Source organism: Xenopus laevis, chromosome 4L (genome assembly GCF_017654675.1).
Source record: "Xenopus laevis strain J_2021 chromosome 4L, Xenopus_laevis_v10.1, whole genome shotgun sequence".
In the NCBI taxonomy this organism is placed as follows: Eukaryota; Metazoa; Chordata; class Amphibia; order Anura; family Pipidae; genus Xenopus; species Xenopus laevis.
In genome coordinates, this window is record NC_054377.1 from 99,425,184 (window position 1) to 99,446,027 (window position 20,844).

The 20,844-nt window shown below is 36.8% G+C and overlaps 1 long non-coding RNA gene across 1 annotated transcript in view; it reads right to left on the bottom strand.

The window, feature by feature from the left end:
- The window catches only part of LOC121403070, a 73,128-nt gene extending 66,764 nt beyond the window's left edge, over positions 1-6,364 (bottom strand). The window contains exon 1 of the long non-coding RNA XR_005967024.1: positions 6,188-6,364. This is a non-coding gene — a long non-coding RNA (uncharacterized LOC121403070). The remainder of the gene's footprint in view (positions 1-6,187) is intronic.
- Between the last annotated feature and the right edge of the window lie 14,480 nt (positions 6,365-20,844).

Sequence of the window (20,844 nt, forward strand, 5' to 3'; positions counted from 1 at the left end):
CAAACTCTAATGCCCTAGACATGAGCCCATCCTTAAACAAATGTTCCATGCCCCTCAAATTAATTAAATTGTTCACACATAAATCTTTAAAAGTTCGGACTTTTGAAGGCAATTTTTAAAAAAGAAAAGTCACCAGCGTTTTTTTAACAACTTTAATGCATTTCCAGCATACTGGATATGATGTCACTGACATAAGATTGTGGAAGATGTAGCTTTGTTTTATCAGTTCGTCTGGTCTGAGATGGTGAAGTAAACTCTGGCAAAAGAGGTCGCAGCTTAGTCAATTTGCAGAGTAACAATTGTTCGCCAGAACTAAAAGTCGCCTGTCAATAGGGTGTGAACGAACGTTAGCAATGGTCTCATTCAATAGAAAATTGTCCTCTACGCCTGTTAGTGAATTGGCGATGTCCCTGCGGATGAGATTTCTGGTGAATTGTCGCTAGCGCCGGCCACTTCGCCCTTTAGTGAATCTGCCCGACAGTCACGGCTCAATGACATTGTAGCTCAAGAAAAACTATTAATATATATAACTGTCAAATATGAGTTCTTGTTTCCATTCAAAACTTCTGGCACCATTTTCTACAGAAAATTATAGCCCAAAAGAGGGATTCAGAAACGTCTGAAACCAAAACTGACGTATAACCAGGGACAACAAAACCTATAGTGAAGAGTTTGATATAAAATGATCAAGTTTACTTCAGATGAATAAAGCCATATTTGTCAATGGTGTACCATATGTTACATCCATGAAACTACAGATGTTACCATTTTGATAACCAATTTTATCCAACGGTGGAAAATCAAAGCAGTTTATGAGCTATGGAGGGTAATATATGGTTTTATTAACAACTTACTATTATCCTTGTTCTCTCCACATGTCTAGATTTCTACTTTAAATCAGTAACTACTAAGCCAATACAATTATTTTATTAATTTTATTTATTAATAGAGCCACTAATAATTGATAGAACAACATTATCGCCTACAAATCCATCACCCATCAATGTAACCTCCATCATCAACATTCATCACAAGGCAGACTATTATCCCTACCCTAGGGGAAAAACTCAAGATTTCAATGACCTTTAAGGGATTGTTGTGTCCCCAGCTCCCTATTTCCCAAATGATCCTTCAACAGCTGCAGATAAGTGAGTGAGAGAAGCGGAGTTGTCACAGATATGGGAGAAAAAAGAATGCAAGACCTTCATAGACCAAAGTACTCTGGGTAACATGAATGGAAATATGGAAAGCTGTACTTATGCAATCTGGAACTGTATGTTGTCTTTCATTAAATTCAACTTGCCATGTAGTAATAATCCTGAATTATTGTGGTCCCTTAGCTTAGGTACATGAAAGCAGCACAGAGGATGTACTTAGAGTAAGTAGAAAAGAAGATGAGGAGCTACTGGGATCATATTCTGAGGCATAGATCTTCATAGCTAAAGGGTTGTGGTCACATCTACTACTTTTTTTTAAAAAAAAATGTTAGTTCTCCTTTAAATCCAACTTTCTTGGCTTTGTTTCAAATTGGAATAGGCCAGTTGTGCTACATTTCTAATGCTTTAAAAATTCATGAGAAAAATTATAAATGTATCTAATGAACTAAGCAGATGTGTAAGTAACTTCAAATTTCTAAGTAAATAAAATGTCTGGGAAATAAGACATTTGATAATATTTGTTTTATTGCAGCAAATAAGAATAACATATTTGGTGATGATTCATTGTGCTCATAAATCATTCATACATGTAGCATAATGTGACACATTCAAAGCAAGTATGTCTCAGTCGTCTATAATATTGGTCACTATATAAAATACCAGGAATATCATGACTAGTAAAATTATACAGATGGACACTGAGTGTGAGCTCAGGGCTAACAATAGAGCCCCACCAACATTCTGCACCCAAACAGACATCAGTATTTCTATTAGTAATTTAGCATTTTTGGTTAAATTTTATGGCAATCCCTATAGTTATTTTAATAGGTCTCCTTTTGTAAGTAATTGTTACCTGAAGTTCCTAAACCTCACTGTCCCTTCTCAATCTGTTTCTTATGCTAACAGACTACTGCTATACAAATATGTTCTAATAGAGGGGGGGATCTGAAATGTAAAAGCATCAGCAAAATTAAAAAAATATAGCATGCAAAGACAAAATTACGATATTATACAAAAGCTGACATAAGAACAATAATACACCCTAATTGGTCTACGTAAATCTAGTGTTGTTGGTAAATAAGAGTTTATGGAAAAATCAATTACTTCTCTATACAATTATAAAAGGCAATTGATAAAATATTTTCAGTTTCTTATAGGACCATTTGCTTTTAAGCGTGCAGTTAAAATGACCATTTGAGCATGACATTTTCAGGGTGGTCTTGTTTGGATTCTGTTACTTATCTGTCCCTTCAAATATATATTTACTAGTGTATTAAAAAGAGGAATGATCATTTAGGGCCAACAACTCCTAATAACAAAGATTACTCAGCTTTTAACAACCAGTCTGGACAAGAAGGAGGTCATGGGACATTTCAAGAATGCCCCATAAAGGTTCCTCCCTATCTTTTATACAATTCTAATTGTTCCCATTAAAAAAAGATATTGGGAAACATGGATTTAAGTAAAACTCAGTCTAGCTTAAGAATTTGCAAGTGGACAGATCTCAGGGGCATTCATGAGGTTCAGGAAAATATCCTAGTAAATAAGATGGAACTTTAGGTCATGTTCTTGGGAAAACAGGGAGGCATGGATCTCTTTTTTTGGCAATGGTAGTTTCTGTGACTAATATTCAAAGTTCTTGGCACACCTCTGTTCTAAGTAAGTAAAATCATGTCTCTGGGCCAGTCAGCCATGTAAAATAGATAAAACATGGATTCAATTTCCCATAATTTGATATATTATTTAAAAAATGTATTAATTTTATGATACATTATCCTGAAACCTGAAGTGCTCTGGAAGGAACAGGCAGGCCAAACACTCTTTTCCATTAGTCCAGCTCATATACTGGAGGTCACTTTTCATTGGAAGCAGGGTCAGGCCCAGGCCCACTCCCTGACAAATACTGTGGGGTTTTTGTTTTTAATTGGATCTTGTGTCCGGGTGGGGCTCTCAACTGGGGAGGGCCCTGTAGGGTGGGGGGGCCTGAGGTCATGGTTGGCCCCACACACCCCAATCCAACTCTGATTGGAAGACTGTCCTGTGGAAAGGTATCTATTGTAGGGAGGATGTTCAGTGGATATCTGGCACTGCAAGGAGCAGAGGGAGCTATTGACTAAGCAATAGAGAGACTAAGCAACCAAGGGAGGCCAACATTGCCCCAAGTGTCATTAATACAGGGGAATGACCCAAACATTTGAGTGTTTTTTTGGTAGTTCACAAGGGGCTCAATGTAGTGAGAGAATTTACCAATGTGTGAAGGTAACACCCAGAGGGCAGGAGTTATTTGTATTATTTAAGTTTTGTATCCTGATATGAGCAGCCCCTTTGTTTCAATAACTTTTTTTATCAGTAAAGAGCCTGTTGTGGTCCCACAAGATTACATTACATACCTGTATATCACAAAACAGTGGATGTGGCTCTTAGCACATGAAACTTAATATTTTTAATTGTGTATATTTATATCTAGTGCATCCTCTGTGCTCCTTATTTATATTACAGGTATGAGGTTTGAAATGCTTAAGACCTGGGGTTTTCTGGATAAGGTGAATTTCCATAATGTGGACCAAAACACATTAAGGCTACTCTAAAAACAACAAAAAACAAATAGGATTGCTCAGCCACAAACATGCATATAATATAGCATTTTCTGTATGTAAAAGTAGCACTAAATACAAATATAATAACCAGTTACCAACTGGCTACCAGTAATGGCCTGCAATCAAGCAATTTCACCCCTGCACTGCCTTCCAAAATATGCAGAAATAATGTTAGAATATATGTATTAAGAGGAGTCCAAATTTGGGTGAACATAGCCAATGGATAAAATTATAAAGGCTGAAATAATACCCTAGTCTGTGAATATAATAATGTATTTAAAAGTAAACTTGGGAGGAATGGAATGGTATGAAAAGAAAGTTTCATATATGAGTAAGCTATGTAGATGAAAGCATATACAATAAGCAAAACAGGAGGTATACTGGGAGAGAACATTAGGAATGCAGAAAGGAATTGAGGAATGTAAAGTTTGAAGTAGAAATGCAGCATTAGCAAAGGCAGAAAGTGAGGAGGATAAGATTATTGGGCTAGCAGTTTCAAGAATAAATTATAGTGGATTTAGATAAGAATATCACAGATCGGTAAATAAGAGTGTGCAATAGTCTAGACAACATGGATAGATATATTTGAATTTATGTGGAAGGCATATACTTCTGATGTTTCTTGGGAAGGTTCAAATTAGTATTGTTTTAGTGGTCATAAAAAGGCATGTGGTTATGAGGTTAAACTAGAAGTATTGGGGCTGGTCAGAGACCAAACCTTTGCCATTACCCGTGAAGAAGACTCTAGAGCTTCTCATCTTGAACAAGTTAGGTAACTTGGCACCTGATTCTGAAGTAAAACGACATAGGGCTTGTTTCAATTGGGAAAAGGCACTGGAAATGTAATACAAAGAAGATGGAGGAAGCAGGACAGGAGAGCTATGCTGCAAGGTTCAATAATTGATAGGGATGCACTAAATCCACTATTTTAGGATTCAGCCAAATCCCAAACCCTAATTTGCACATGTAAATTAAGGAAACAGGGGAGCAAGGTGCATGAAAAAAAATTTTGACTTCCATGTTTGTGTGATGAAAAGTTATTTTTTTTTTTTTTGGATTTGGATTTTTAAAAAATAGGTGGAATCTTGGCCAAATCCCGAACTGAATTCTGGATTCCGTGCATCCCTAATTACTGATAGTGTAACCACTATTAAAACATAAACCTTGCAGCATAGTTCTGACATTTCCTCCATCTTCTTTGTATTACTACTGAATTGGCATGCTTAGGACATGAGCACAGGGAGTTTAGCAAAGGTGACCTTATCCTGCCATGCCTATGGATGCTGATTCTACGGAATTGGAAATGTCTGAGGTCACCTCTATAGGTAATAACCAAGAAAAGCACTTAAAGGAAAACTATAACCCATAAACATTTCCCATAAACTCCATTTTAATCAAATAATTCCAATTTTTAAAATGACTCCCTTTTTTTCTCTGTAATAATAAAACAGTAGCTTGTACTTAATCCCAACTAAGATATAATTAATCCTCATTGGAGGCAAAACCAGCCTATTGTGTTTATTCCATGTTTACATTATTTTTGTCATGTTCTGTCATTCATGTATATACTTGAACACTGTTAGATCTGATCTTTGCCCGGACCAAGAAACTTGGGGGTCCCCTTGGTACCTTTCTACTAGACATTTGCCTGTCCTGCCTGTCTGCATGTTTTAACTTGTCTACCTTTTCTATTATGCCGGTGTTTCAATACAAAACTAGTCTGTGCAAAACATGTCTAGTCTTTGGTCCAGTTCCTGCTTCCTTCTCAGTATACCTATCCAATCCAGAGCCAGCAGCCCTGACATGAGAAAAGAAATAAAGCTTTTCCTTTGCACCCAGTAGAAATTAAATTGCAATGGAAAAATCCTACAAATCCAAAAAAAAGTGTAAGATCCATTAGGCAACAAAGTTAGCATACAGATTTCTTTGGTGTGGCACCAGAACCAGACCATTGTCCACCAATGCCATTGTGACTTTCAGGAATGTGTGTAACATGGAATCAATTATATTGTCCCCCTCCATTTTGTCTACTTTTTAAATTTCTACATACTGTACTGCAGTTCAGAATGAAAAGAAAGAAGCACATAAGTATTCACTCTAATTTCAGTTTCATTTAAATTCAATCAACATTACAGCATTTTCTATTATTGTATGCTATCTTTTCTATAAAATAAAAAGAGTGTAGCTAGTATACAAAGTTATTTCTGTTCTGCCAAAAAGGGGGGATGGAATCATTTTCAGATTGGACCTAGGATCAAGTGGAAATTTAGTTAGGGACAAATTTAAATCTTCTAACTCTTTCCAACAGTAAAGATGACCACAAAAAAAAATATTGCTTCCCATTTAGCATTACCATTGTGATTACAAAATTACTGTGGGGAAGCCTGGAAACGCCAAGTTTTACAAATCCTGGTTGAAAACACGTGGGCTCACCACATATGTGTCTTTCCTCTGTGCTCACATTATGTTCTCGGCTCATGGCTTGAGTCATGCACACAGACAGGCGTCCTGGCTCTTGTACAGGCTGCTGTCCGAGGTTTCTGGCTCACTAAGCTTTGGGGTTTTTCTTTTCAAGCACACTGCTTGACTCATGAGTGTTCCCAGCAGGATGCAGACTACAAACAAACAAAGTTATATTTTTGGAAACCTGTATATCAAACTAAGTTTTAAATCAGTCTTTACTTACTTCAGAAATAGATTTTAGAAAATATGCTTCTCGTGTTTTACAACATGCATTGGACGTCACATAGCCATGATAATAATAATGGTATTTGTGCTAACATTTAGCCCTGCTCTTGTATAAAAATGAACAAGTATACAGACATTTGGAAGTTCCAAAAGAAAGAAAAGCCATTTCCAAGTCCTTTCAAACAAAAATCCTTTTCTTTGTAATAACATTGCTTTTTCTCTGTTCTTTATGTTCACAAAACTTGCACACTAATGTCCATATTTTAGGGGCCCATTTACTTAGCTCGAGTGAAGGAATAGAGGAAAAATAGTTTGAATTTTGAATGGTTTTTTTGGCTACTTCGACCATCGGATGGGCTACTTCGACCTTCGACTAAGACCTTCGACTTCGAATCGAACGATTCAAACTAAAAATCGATAGTCGAAGTACTGTCTCTTTAAAAAATTCTTCGACCCACTAGTTCGCCACCTAAAACCTACCGAGGCCAATGTTAGCCTACGGGGAAGGTCCCCATAGGCTTCCTAACAATTTTCTCATCGAAGGAATATTGTTCGTTTCGAAGGATTTAATCGTTCGACCGAACGATTATTCCTTCGATCGTAGGAATAGCGGTAAATTCTTCGACTTCGATATTCGAAGTCGAAGGATTTTACTTCGACGGTCGAATATCAAGGGTTCATTAACCCTCGATATTCGACCCTAGGTAAATGTGCCCCTTAATGTTTAAATATGTTTAAGTAGCCTAAGAATAGTGATTTACCTTTTCAGGAAACCCCAAGGAATTGCCAAACATTGCTGCTAAAAAGAAGCCTATATTTAATTAAAGATTATCAATAAAATGTATATACTGTAACTGTCTGAAGTAATACATATTGAAAATGTGAAAGTTGCCTTCAGATTAATTTGCATCAAATTGTATGGTAAATCCACTGGGGCAGGGTCTATTTTTAAAGGGGCTTGGCTTGCCTAGATATTGGGTTTGGGGCAGACTGGGGGCATGGTTTGTTATAGTAAGGTACGGTCTGAGTAGGAGATATCAGAAATACTGCATGCAGGAAATATTAGCTCGAATAAATAGTATTTTATGGTTGGCATAACAAAAACATAGCTGGGAGAATTAAATGACTGGATAGTTAGTAATAAAGGTTATGCCATGTTCAGGAAGGATGGGACACAGGGAAAGGGAATTTGAGTCTTTTTATGTTTACAACCATACATTTCAGGTGGCGCTGGATGTCACAGCGCCACCTGAAACTGAACCTTTCTAAAACAGAACTCATTATATTTCCTCGAAGATCTTCCCCTGTCCCTCAGATATCACTCACCGTAAACAACACCACCTTTCTTTCCACCACACAGGCACGCTGCCTAGGAGTCATCTTAGACTCTCATCTGTCTTTTTCACCACACATTCAAACACTTGCAAAATCTTGCCGTATTCAACTGCGCAACATTGCTCGAATATGACCATATCTCAGTACAGAATCAACTAAAACACTGATTCAGTCTCTCATCATCTCCCGCCTTGATTACTGCAACTTACTCCTCACAGGTATTCCAACAAGTCACCTTTCACAACTCTAATCTATTCTAAACGCAGCCGCTAGACTCATTCATCTAGCTCGCCGCTCAACATCAGCTGCTCCCATATGTATGTCCCTTCACTGGCTCCCAATCTCTTCTAGAATCAAATTCAAATTACTTACACTCACATTCAAGGCCCTTAATAATGAAACCCCTCCCTATATTTCATCTCTAATCTCCAAATACACTCCTTCACGAAACCTACGCTCTGCTTCTGATCTTCGCCTCACTTCTCCTCTGGTCACTTCTGCCCATTCTCGTCTACAAGACTTCTCTCGGGCTTCTGCTTTTCTCTGGAACTCTCTGCCACAAGCTGTCAGACTTTCTCCTTCCTTCCAAACTTTCAAGCGCTCCTTAAAGACCCACCTGTTTAAAGAGGCTTATTCGATGTACCTTAATTAATCATTGCTGTATCAAAAATGACAGTGTTTATACAATCCTAATGTCTCAATTGTACCCTAACCTTTTAGTTTGTAAACCCTATTGTACTCTGTAATCCTTGTTTGTTATCCACCATTTATTCCCTGTTTGCTATAACTGCAGTAAAGCACTGCGTATCTTGACAGCGCTATATAAATAAATGATGATGATGATGATGATATAGGAGGATGTAAGCAATTCAAGTGGCAGTCTGGAGAAGAAAACCACAGTAGTTGTAGGAATATAAAAGATACTCAAGGACTGTCATAACTAACATGTAAACAAAAAGTGAGTGCCAAATTAACTTTTTGCAAATAGAAATGAAGGAAAAATTGGGAATTATTAATCTGAATGATTTTGAAACTAAATATGAGAGAAGATAGGAAAGTAGAACTTCAGTTTAAGAAGATGATTATTTTGACACTGTGTTCTCTGCTAAACTTGTCCAATTAACCTGACATAGTATTAAATGTGCAGATCAAGGGGCACTTAAATAGGCATCATAATGTAATATGAGGAAACTGGAAGAATTAATTATTTTTTAGAAATATTACATTAATACAGGAAAGCTTTAATAAACAGTAATACAAAAGAAAATATCCAAAAAGCAAACAATTGAGACATAATTAGAGGGTATCAGGCAGAATATAAGCAACAATGCGAAGAGACAGGGATCTATTAAGAAGTCATAAGCATGATAACAAGTCAGGTGAAAATGAAAAAGGTGAAGATATTGCTATGGAGTATAAAGTTAATTCCAAAAAGTTCTTTACAAACATACTTTATTGCTAGGATTACTATAAAGATTGCTAGAACTACATTTTAAATTCAAGAATGGATAAAAACAGAATCAACAGGCAAACCTGCTATTGATGTGAAAATAAAAGTCTTCAGATTGCTCTAAAAAGCATGCATCACAAAATGCTGGGCAGACAACGAATATGTGTCATTGTATTGGCATATATCTCGTGTCTGCTACTGTAAAACCATTTGCCAATGGAGTCACCATTCATCAATCATCATATAAAGACTTTTTCTGAAAAGTCTTCCTGCTGAGTAACTGAACACTGAGTTTCTAGATGTTTCATTTACCATTTATTTAGTTCCATACATCATACAAATCAGATTCTGACACTGTATGGGAAAAATGACACTGGCCAAAATATTGAGAAGCAGGTACTGCAGCTGCAATTATTATTTTACTGCACAAACAAGTAATCACAAACTTTACAACTTTACTTTGTGATATGGATTTGACCTACACTAAGGGGCCGATTCACTAAGGGTCGAATATCGAGGGTTAATTAACCCTCGATATTCGACTGGGAATTAAAATCCTTCGACTTCGAATATCAAAGTCAAAGGATTTAGCGCAGATAGTACGATCGAACGATCGAAGGATTATTCCTTCGATCGAACGATAAAATCCTTCGAATCGAACGATAAAATCCTTCGAATCGAACGATAAAATCCTTCGAATCGAACGATAAAATCCTTCGAATCGAACGATAAAATCCTTCGAATCGAACGATTCGAAGGATTTTAATCCAACGATCGAAGGAATATCCTTCGATCAAAAAAACTTAGGAAAGCCTATGGGGACCTTCCCCATAGGCTAACATTGAGTTCGGTAGGTTTTAGGTGGCGAACTAGGGGGTCGAAGTTTTTTTTAAAGAGACAGTACTTCGACTATCGAATAGTCGAACGATTTTTAGTTCGAATCCTTCGATTCGTAGTCGAAGGTCGAAGTAGCCCATTCGATGGTCGAAGTAGCCCAAAAAACACTTTGAAATTCGAAGTTTTTTTACTTCGAATCCTTCACTTGAAGTTAGTGAATCGGCCCCTAAGATTGGGTAAAAAGGCCTGGCAGTGGGTGGGCAGATTAGTAGTTGCTACATAAGTGGGTCTTTGTGGCCACTCAAGTAAATAACTCAAATGTTTTTAAAGTGCCTTTAAATGTATTACAGTGTACTGTATCCATCCTTAATACCATGCTATAGTCACATTTAAGAATAGCCATATCCTTGCTGTATAAACCACTGACCAAGTTGAGGAGCCTTACATTGGTTGGTTACTGTTTCAGACATCATTCATTTTATTACATTATTTGTGACCCCTTTCATTACAAAATTATATCAAGCTGACTTCTTTAGATGTTACAGGTATGGGACCTGTTATCCAGAATACTCAGGACCAGTGGTTTTCCAGATAAGGGGTCTTTTCATAATGTGGATCTCCATACCGTAAGCACCTAAAATAACATGAAAACATTAAACCCAATAGCATTTTTTTCCTCCAATAAAGATTAAGTATATCTTAGTTGGGATCAAGTACAAGGTACTGTTTTATTAGAAAAAGGAAATTATTTTTAAAAATATGAATTATTTAATTAAAGCTGAGTCTATGGGGAAGGCCTTCCTGTAATTTGGTGCTTTTTGGACGATTGATTGTAATGAAGAGTGAACAGTAAGATAAGTCATTTATAGGAAGCCAATGGGTGTTGCTTTCAACCCTGCAACAGTGATCAACCAAAATAATTCAATATTATGACCTATCAAGGAATGCACTCAGAGGTGATTATTCAGTTAGGACATCTGTCTGCACCTATTATCTGTTTCCTGGCCTTTGCACACCATCACTGATTTCTGAAAGCGGAAACACCATAGACATATACTAATAATAAAAAAAGAAATTACTAAAAAGAAAGCCGCCCGGTGTTAACACATTTACCCAGTGCGGTTACTCTTTAATATTTTGTGGGAAAAACGGCATGGGAGAAAAAGAGCCTTTTCCTATAAGTCAAGAGCCCAAAAAAGAACAAAATAAAGGTTAGGTGATTTTTTAGCATAGCTGCACATTTTTAAACTATAATTGTGTTTTAAGAATATATACAAAAAATAATGTTATAGGCTTGGGATCCCTTATCTGGAAACCTATTGTCCAAATTATGGGAAGGCCATCTCCCATACAGCCCATTTTAGGTGAATAATTTTTAAGAATTATTTCCTTTTTTATAATATTAGAACAGTGCCTTGTACTTTAGAGTAATATGCATTAATCTATATTGGTGACAAAACGATCCTATTGGGTTCATATAATGGTTAAATTATTTTCAGCAGGCTAGGTATGGGACTTGTTATGCAGAATGGTCTGGACTTAGGGGCAAATTTACTTACTTCCGAATTTGCACCAGCGTTGCTTTCGCCACATTTCGCCAGGCGTAGATTCGCCAGGGCTGCTCAAATTCACGAAGATCCGAAGTTGCGCACAAGTTACCGATCATTTGGAAAGATGCGCTAGCGATGTTACGATCAGCTGTTCGAAGTTACGCTAGTGATCAGAAATTTTCATACGGCGTGCAGTTAAAGTACAATGGCCGTATATGCAGCAGAAAACACATTACACTACACAAGGCCAGGGAACCTTAATAAATGTATTCTAATGCCCTACACATGTGCCCACAGTATAGTTTAGGTGCCATATGTTATCGAATGTAGGGGGAAAGGAGAGTAGACTAAAAAAAATTCGCTCTTTTTCAGCCTATCACCTTTAAAAAAGTAAAAGACACCAGCGTTTTTTGTGCAGCAATCTACTCTATTGCACTTCGCCTGGACTGAGGTGGCGAAGTAAAGTCTGGTGCAAGAGGTAACTTTCACGAAAATGCACAACTTAGTGAATTAGCGTAGTTAGGTCCCTTCACCATAAAGCAACTTCGCCTGGCACAAGGGTGTGAAGTAGCGCTAGAGTAGGTCCACTTCGCTAGTGAATTTACTCCAGAGCCTGTTAGTAAATCGGCAAAGTAACGAAATGACGTCACGCTGGTGAATTTTCACTAGCGTTAGCCACTTCGCCCTATAGTAAATTTGCCACATAGGGTTTTCCAGACAATTGATCTTTCTGTAATTTGGATCACAATACCGTAAGTCTCCTAAAAATCATTTAAGCATTAAATAAACCCAATAGGATTGTTTTTACTCCATTAAAGAGATCCTGTCATTGGAAAACATGTTTTTATTAAAACGCATCAGTTAATAGTGCTACTCCAGCAGAATTCTGCACTGAAATCCATTTCTCAAAAGAGCAAACAGATTTTTTTATATTCAATTTTGAAATCTGACATGGGGCTAGACATTTTGTCAATTTCCCAGCTGCCCCTGGTCATGTGACTTGTGCCTGCACTTTAGGAGAGAAATGCTTTCTGGCAGGCTGCTGTTTTTCCTTCTCAATGTAACTGAATGTGTCTCAGTGGGACATGGGTTTTTACTATTGAGTGTTGTTCTTAGATCTACCAGGCAGCTGTTATCTTGTGTTAGGGAGCTGCTATCTGGTTACCTTCCCATTGTTCTTTTGTTTGGCTGCTGGGGGGGGGGAAGGGAGGGGGGTGATATCACTCCAACTTGCAGTACAGCAGTAAAGAGAGATATTGAGGTTTATCAGAGCACAAGTCACATGACTTGGGGCAGCTGGGAAATTGACAATATGTCTAGCCCCATGTCAGATTTCAAAATTGAATATAAAAAAATCTGTTTGCTCTTTTGAGAAATGGATTTCAGGGTATAATTCTGCTGGAGCAGCACTATTAACTGATTCATTTTGAAACATTTTTTTTTCCCCATGACAGTATCCCTTTAAGGACGAATTACATCTAAGTTTTGAGTACAAGGCACTGTTTTATTATTACAGAGAAAAAGGAAATCATTTTTAACATTTTTAATTATTTGATTCAAATGGAGTCTATGGGAAATGGCCCTGTAATTTGAAACGTTGTAAATAATGTTCACTATACCTCTATTTCCTTTCTATAAACCACAGGTACTAAGCATTTTGGATAATATATCCTTTACCTGCATCATTAGTAATGCTTCCCAGATATACTGGATTGGGGCACATCTGCCATAAGGTAAGGTTCCAATAGAATTTAAGTAATTTTGATAATATGTAACAAATGTAAGAAATCTGCCCAGCAACCAGATTTTTGCTTTTAAACAACTGGCCAGTAAAGAACAAGAGCTGGTTGCTCTGGGTTACTAGACCTGTAGCAATCTTTGCTCAGTTTATTACCCTTATAAGAGTCTTCAAGCGTCAAAAGTGGAATGGTTTACATTAGAGCCCCCATCTGCATCTCATCAGGGAGTTGGGGGTGAAACTAGACTCTCTTTCTTTAGCATGAAATTAATGAATGCGGAACATTTTATAAAATGTGAATAAGAAATGTCTCACTCCCGAATAAACTGAGACCTCAGTGAGTTTTAAACTGACTAAGAGGGAAGAAATAGCCGAAGTTTCCATACAATAATAATAATATAAACAAACATTTTTTTCTGCGGTTCATTGAAATGCATCTGTCCGTCTTAATTTAAAAAAGGCTACATCTTTTTTCAAGTGAATATTTGAACTTGGCCCTGAAAAGTTTACATACATGCCAGGGGGTTGTAAACTATGCTCTGAAGAAGGATATATTGATTGTATTTGAACATCTGTTTTCCTTTAGATTCTCCGACCCTGAGAAATGTGCATGCAGGCTGCTTGTCTCTCCTCAGCCACCCACTGGATGCGCCTGACACATTTAGGGAGTTCTAGCAGGCCTACTTACACATGTAATATCAATTGCATTCATGATTTTGTGGCTCTAATGTTCTCATAATAGGAAAATGTGACTTAATCCCAGCTGACCAAGAAATGCTTTGTCATTGAACATGACTCAGGGGCATGAGCTGTATCACAGTGGCTGTTAGCTGTTGGAGAATACTGAAAACTGTAGCTCAGCCAGAGTGCCTCAGGCTTACCAGTATTATAATCCAGCATGTCTACATGATTTACCTTCAGTCTGCTTGCATTATCTTTCAACATGATATGCCACAGAAGTGCAAATATTGTAAATACAACAAGGAAAACCTCTGTATGCCAAGTGTAATATCACCATAAAGACAATGAATTACAATTCAATCTCTGAAACTAAAGAGGATGCTATTGCCACAAATATCTTTAGGCAGTGTTTACTTCTAAATGAATCCCTTATGTGTCAGTGCTTCATTGCAGTATTTCCAAAGATCTTCTTGTGTGAATAAAAGGATGTTTAGACAAGATAAAAGCATTGTACAGCACTCACACAAGGAATCTCACAATGCCTGAATGCCATATTGAAATGGGTAACAGTTGTTTTCTGTTTAATTCCTAGAAATCTATTTTTTTTTCCTAAAAATCCACGAAAGACTTGCCATGTAAAAGCTTTTAGCTTTTTGAGTCAGTGGCAGCTGCGCTTATACTATTTTTTAGTCAATCGGACTTTTAGAGGTTTTTGGATTTTTTTCGCTAATAAGTGCCAGAAGAACTAGAAAAATTAGAGGTTCAAGAGTTTCGTATTTTATTCTTATTTAGAGAAAACCAATTTATTCGTGGTTTAAAGACCTCTAAAACAACTAAAATGCAAATGTTGATAAATGGGCCTCTAAGTCTACAGTAAATGCTGGAGGGTATACTATATGGAGAATTTTGTGAACTTTGATGCCAAACCTTTTATTCTCCTATTGCCGATGATTTGTTAAAAAAATGAGTTCCAAAAGGCTAATTTGTAGTCATCTAATGCAGCTTTACAACAGTAGTACAACAATAATTACTGTATATGGGCCTGCAGCAAAAGTGAAATAGATTGTGTTAAAATAAGCAGATTGCTATCTTTAGGGGAATATTTTATAGTAATGTCACGTTTAAGGCAATAATCACAGGTGCCAGACTGTACTCTGCACAGCGTCAGACTGGCGGGTCGGAGGCTCACCGGGACTTCCACCACAGGGACCCCCACCCCCCTCTGGGCCCTCCTGCCTCTGTAGCAACCCCCCTCCAGGCTCCTACACATACCTGTCCTGTAGTTGTGGCCAGGATCAGGGGGCAGCATGGGCCTGGGGTCTGGGTCGGTGGGACCCATGAGGTCCGGAGCCCATCAGGTTTTCCAAGTCCAGCAATGACTGCATTTCCCTTGTAGTTAGTGGAAGAACCTACATTTTGCACTCCTCTAGTTATCCTGAAGAAGGTAAAAGACGTTAAATGCCCAGTGGATAAACAGCTGAAAGATTATTCCTGCTTTTGCCACAGTAATACAGGTGAAGTTTGTTTGTAAATAAGGTCATTTGAGCAACATGTTCTTGAGCATACACTTATCCCAAACCCGTTCCTAGTTATAAGGCCCCTATAACTTCTTTTTTGTTCCTTTCTGTATTTGTCTAACAGCGATACTAAAAGATAGATATATTATTTTCTAATTATCTTTTTGTTTCTAGTTTTTATTAAAGTGTTACTGGCTTACCTTGGAGGAGTTTTAGCCTTGCTTAGGCTGCCATTGTCCTTTTTATGTCATTTGGCCACAAGTTATGTTAAATTTGCCATTCAAGAAACTGGACTGTTGGCCTGGCCTTCCAACAAACAGCATGACATGATGCCATTGGGGCATGGTCAGTTAAACAGGATCATAAATGAACTTTTCATATTCTTGGTGGGACAATGTGGTTGGATTGTTTTTTGTCCCCAATATATATGATATTTGTAAAAAGCTTAAAATTACACATCAATAAGTACAGCATATTTTGTATCTGTCAAAATAAATGTAATTGTCATTTTAAAAACATTCTTTGTTCTGTTATTTTTCTTTCTATAACTGTATCTGAAACATATAATTTGTTAGTAGGAATCATTTCCTTGCAGACCATAACATTCCTTGCTTACTCAGCCAAGTCCAAGATCAGACCTGCAATGAATGTCCTGCAAATCCTCAGCTTATTTGGTTGTAATATCTTAATCCAAAGGGAAGTTACTTTTGTCTGGTTACTTTATATATGAACTATTCAGACACATGTTCCATAGTGAGTTCCTAGGAAACAGATGTGCTGCTAATAATTGTTTCTGAAAAGTCCCCGGCACTACATCATGTAACAAACATGTTCAGCAGATTCCTAGCCCTATGGAAAAGCCGATCAACAGACAGTACTGGTGAGGATTTAGAAAAAAAGCACAAAACTGAAGATATGACATCATTTATCATGGTGGAATGGAGGCTTAACTGGCCTCATAAAGCACTGTGAAATGTTTTTCCAACATGACAAGTTTTTCCTTATGTGCCAGAGCTTACTCATGTACCCAGCAATTTTTGAGGATTGACCACAGAATTAGTCCAATCATAAATTAAATGGTATGCATCTGTTCGGGTGCAAGTTTGCATCCACCGGCTAGAACCTTAGAAAAGTGACTAATTGTTAAATGCTAATGTGAGGTAACTGCATTAATGGAAGATGAGTGCAACATGGTCAAGGCAAAATAAAAAGATTTATCAGGGGATGTAATAAAAGACATTCATGAGAAAGATTTGGTATAATTATTTATTCTTGTTATGGTTTAATTTTTGTTCTTCGTGCAAATCTAACTACAGTAGAACCCCCATTTTACATTTTTCAGGGGACATGAAGAAAATATTATAAAATCAGGGAAATACATTAAAATCAAATTGTATTATTGGGACCACAAGGAATGTGTAAAATGAAAAAAAAAGTCTAATCAGGGGACCTAAAATTTAGTTTTCATTATAGAGTTTTTAATCTGTAAAAGTATGTATCAACCCATCCACCACTGCACATTTTATAGTTTGCACCAGTAATCAGCGAATTTAATAAATCTCATTGTAAAAATTTCTTTGCACCAAAATATGATATGTTATACATGTCTAATTGAGAATATAACACACCATTGCAAATTTACATGATTTCTATAAATTATTTTTCAATTTAGACCTCTCTTTACATTTTCCCACTAGTGTATTATATGCAGTGCTTTAACTTGATAAAGTAAAATAATAATTTTACACTTATGTAAGATGAGTTCAATATATGCCTTCAGTATTGTTGCTTTTGTTAGTGGCAACCCATACAAGGGTAGAATGGGTGCTCTATAGTTTTATGTCCTTTGCTGTCAGACTTGTGCAGAACCACCTTTGCCCAAGTATATCACCGTCTAACGTGACTGTTTTTTCAGGGCAATAGTGCCTGCGTATAAATGTATCTAATAGCAAAATATTTATTTTTTCCTGAAATCTATGTATAAAACAATATGATATACAAAGTTTATTCGTTTTTTAAAAAAAGATTAACTTTTATTATTGCATTAAGGAATCTGTTTTCTTTCTTTCTATTTTTCTTTCTGTTGTATTCCTGTTAAACTAAAGAATCACTGTCATGCTTTATTTTAGCGTCTCTAGACATGCTCATATCAGAGTTAATGTCCGAAAGGACAAAGCAGGATTACTTAAGCATTATCTCAAAGGCTCGTTAACATTTATGACAATGATGTTTGGAATATCTGAGTGATTTAACAATGAGATTGTAAGGAATAAGGAGGTTTAGCAAAGACAAAGTAAACATATTAGGGATGCACTGAATCCAGGATTAAGTCAGGATTCGGCCTTTTTCAGCAGGATTCGGATTCGGCCGAATTCTTCTGCCCTGCCGAACCGAATCCGAATCCTAATTTGCATATGCAAATTAGGGGCGGGGAGGGAAATCATGTGACTTTTTGTCAGGAAGTAAAAAAGGTTTTCCCATTCCCACCCTAATTTGCATATGCAAATTAGGATTTAGATTCGGTTCGGTATTCGGCCGAATCTTTCGAGAAGGATTCGGGGGTTCTGCGGAATCCAAAATAGTGGATTCAGTGCATCCCTAAAAGATATATTGAAGTTATACATTTGGTAAATATATGACCCTGAACCTAAAAGTAATGACATGTGGTACTATTTGTCACTCTGCATTTTGTCGTGGCTACTAATAGCCAAAAAATACCCTGCCATAGAAAATACTGAGAATTGTCACAAAACGCAACACAAATTGCATAATTGCTCAAATATGCATCATCGTGCCCCCTTGGCCTAAGTTATGGTCCTGGCAAAGGTGTCAAACTCGTAGTCCATTTTAAGAAAATAATTCTAATATTTGAAAATGGATTTTCTATTTCTCTATTTCTGCTAGCAGATTTACATACTGTATCTTTAATACTGGCCCATAGATTTAGTGACCACTTCTTCTTCATTGGCCTCCATCTTAAAATGTATGCCAGGCCCCTGATGTCAGCAAGACCCAGTACAGAGTTCTGCCCTAGGGGGGACAAATCTATGGCATCATATATGTGCAGATTGGCACTTGAGCATGTAACACTGATATGCAGCCCCCAGGTAATGCAAAGTACAGGCACATTTCCCTGGTGCAGAAGCTTAAGAGACAGACCAAGATGTTTCGTTAGGGATGGGAAATCAGTGCTCATCATACGGGGGGGGTTCTTGCAGTAGTGTAAGCTATAGCAAGATATAGCAACTTGTGTAAACTACAGGTGATTAATCAGCTATAATTGTTGATGTGCAGTTATGAGTTCATACTTTGGAGTATAATTGCACCTGTTGTCAATTCCCCTTTTTCTACTAAGGGTTTTTGTACTTGGTAATCAGTAGTTTTAACTGATTCCAGTCTTCAGGAATTAAATACCTAATCCTTTTATTTGATTCAGACACAGGAACACACAGAAATGGGGGATAAGTCGTAAAAATGAATATGGGAAAGGTACAGATGTTAAACTCGCATTATTTTAGTTTTTCTTCTCAGGTCTCTGAGCTACACCCCCTCACTTCATGGTTCCTACTTTCTGATCAAAGAGCTCACTCACAGACCCTCAAGTGATGACTTTTTCATCTAAACAACATAAATATATTCCCTTTTGAGTCTTCCAGCTTCATATATGTCAGTGTATCCATTTAAAGGATATACTCTCATTCCTAAAATTTAAACAAGTCATTTCCACTGCTAAGAGAAATGTGCATTACCCAGTATTCAAACAGTATAGTCTACTAGTGATGAGCAAATGTTTTGCCAAGTATGAATACACGGTAAAATTTAGCATTTTGGCATTGGCTGATTTTATTTTTGAAAAACCACCAAAAAACATTAGAAACCCGCTCAGGTAAAATGCCCATTCCCTTCAATGAATTTGGAGAGAGAAAAAAATGCCAACCAACTTTCATTTATTGGTGTGGATAAAAAGCCCATTGACTTAATAGTGTACCATTTCCAACCAATTATCAACCTCTTTATATGAGGAACATTGCCAGTCCAGACCTACAGATGAAGCCACTTGGATTTGTGAGTTAAATGCGTCATGACTCAGAGTTAATTGAAGAAACTGTGTTATCTAAAGTTATCTTAACTCATTTAATGCATTTAACCTTTTCATTAGCATACCAAAGCACCATTGTTCACAATGGTGAATGCTTTAATTAGATGGGATGTTGTGTCACAGTTTTCTGTGTTAAATGAGATAAATGGGATATCTGTGTTTAGTTATTCTGTGTCAAACAGACACAAAGTGGCTGCATCTGTATGCCTGGCCTCGTAAATCTCACATTAAAAGGGTGGGGAGAGCTGAGGAGTTTGCTTGCTTTCCTTTGCAAGAAATTCTTCTCTCTGTATTTTTCTCACTCTTTCTCTTCAGTTTTTCAAAATTAGAATGAACATTAAATCCCTTGGGAGGGGGGAAAGTTTATTTATCCAAAAGGTTTCATATTGTCTCAGTTTATTTACACTATCCCCTCTGCTGAGATCCATCCGGACATTGGGCTCATTTGTCTCTTGCTTCTTTGCCTTTTAAATATATTGGGCCCTTTTCTGTTTAAAGTGCAGAAAGGTTTATTTATGTAAATGGTTTGCAGGTCTTTAGCAATGAAGCATTTAGTTGTTCACTCTGGCTTTAAGACTGGCAGGTTTCCCATAAGACAAATTCCAAGAAAATCAAGAGGGCGATTACATAGACGATTACTTTGCTGCTCAGTGTGGCATTTTAACCCCACAACTTATTAGCCTCAAGTGAATGAGCTAGATAATAAATACACAGTAGCTAAATATTACCAATAAAACAAAGGTATGATCTATTGTATTTTCACGCCAACATTCCATTCAAAAGAAAAGAACTCTATTATACTTTTCTAATAATGAAATAAAGAAATAAGTCTAACTTAATTAAATAATGAATCCTATGTGTCAAAAACACTTTTTTTAATGCTAGATTACTCTAAGAGCTATACCTCAATTCTGCTTAGTTAAAAAGAACACATTTTATCTGCCCAATACATCCAATTCATACAACGTAATACACAAAATCATTGCTTAATTTTTTTAATGATATTGAACAAAATCAAAGTACAGTGTGAAGCAGAGCTAACAATTAAAGCTGCACTTATATTCATGAGGCTGTTCTTTTCAGTTCTGTTTAAGTCAAAATATAATTTGACTTCAGCTATTTTATGATATTACACTTCCCTTATCATTAAGATGTTTACTCTGAGACAGTAACAACAAATACCAGCATTTGAGAT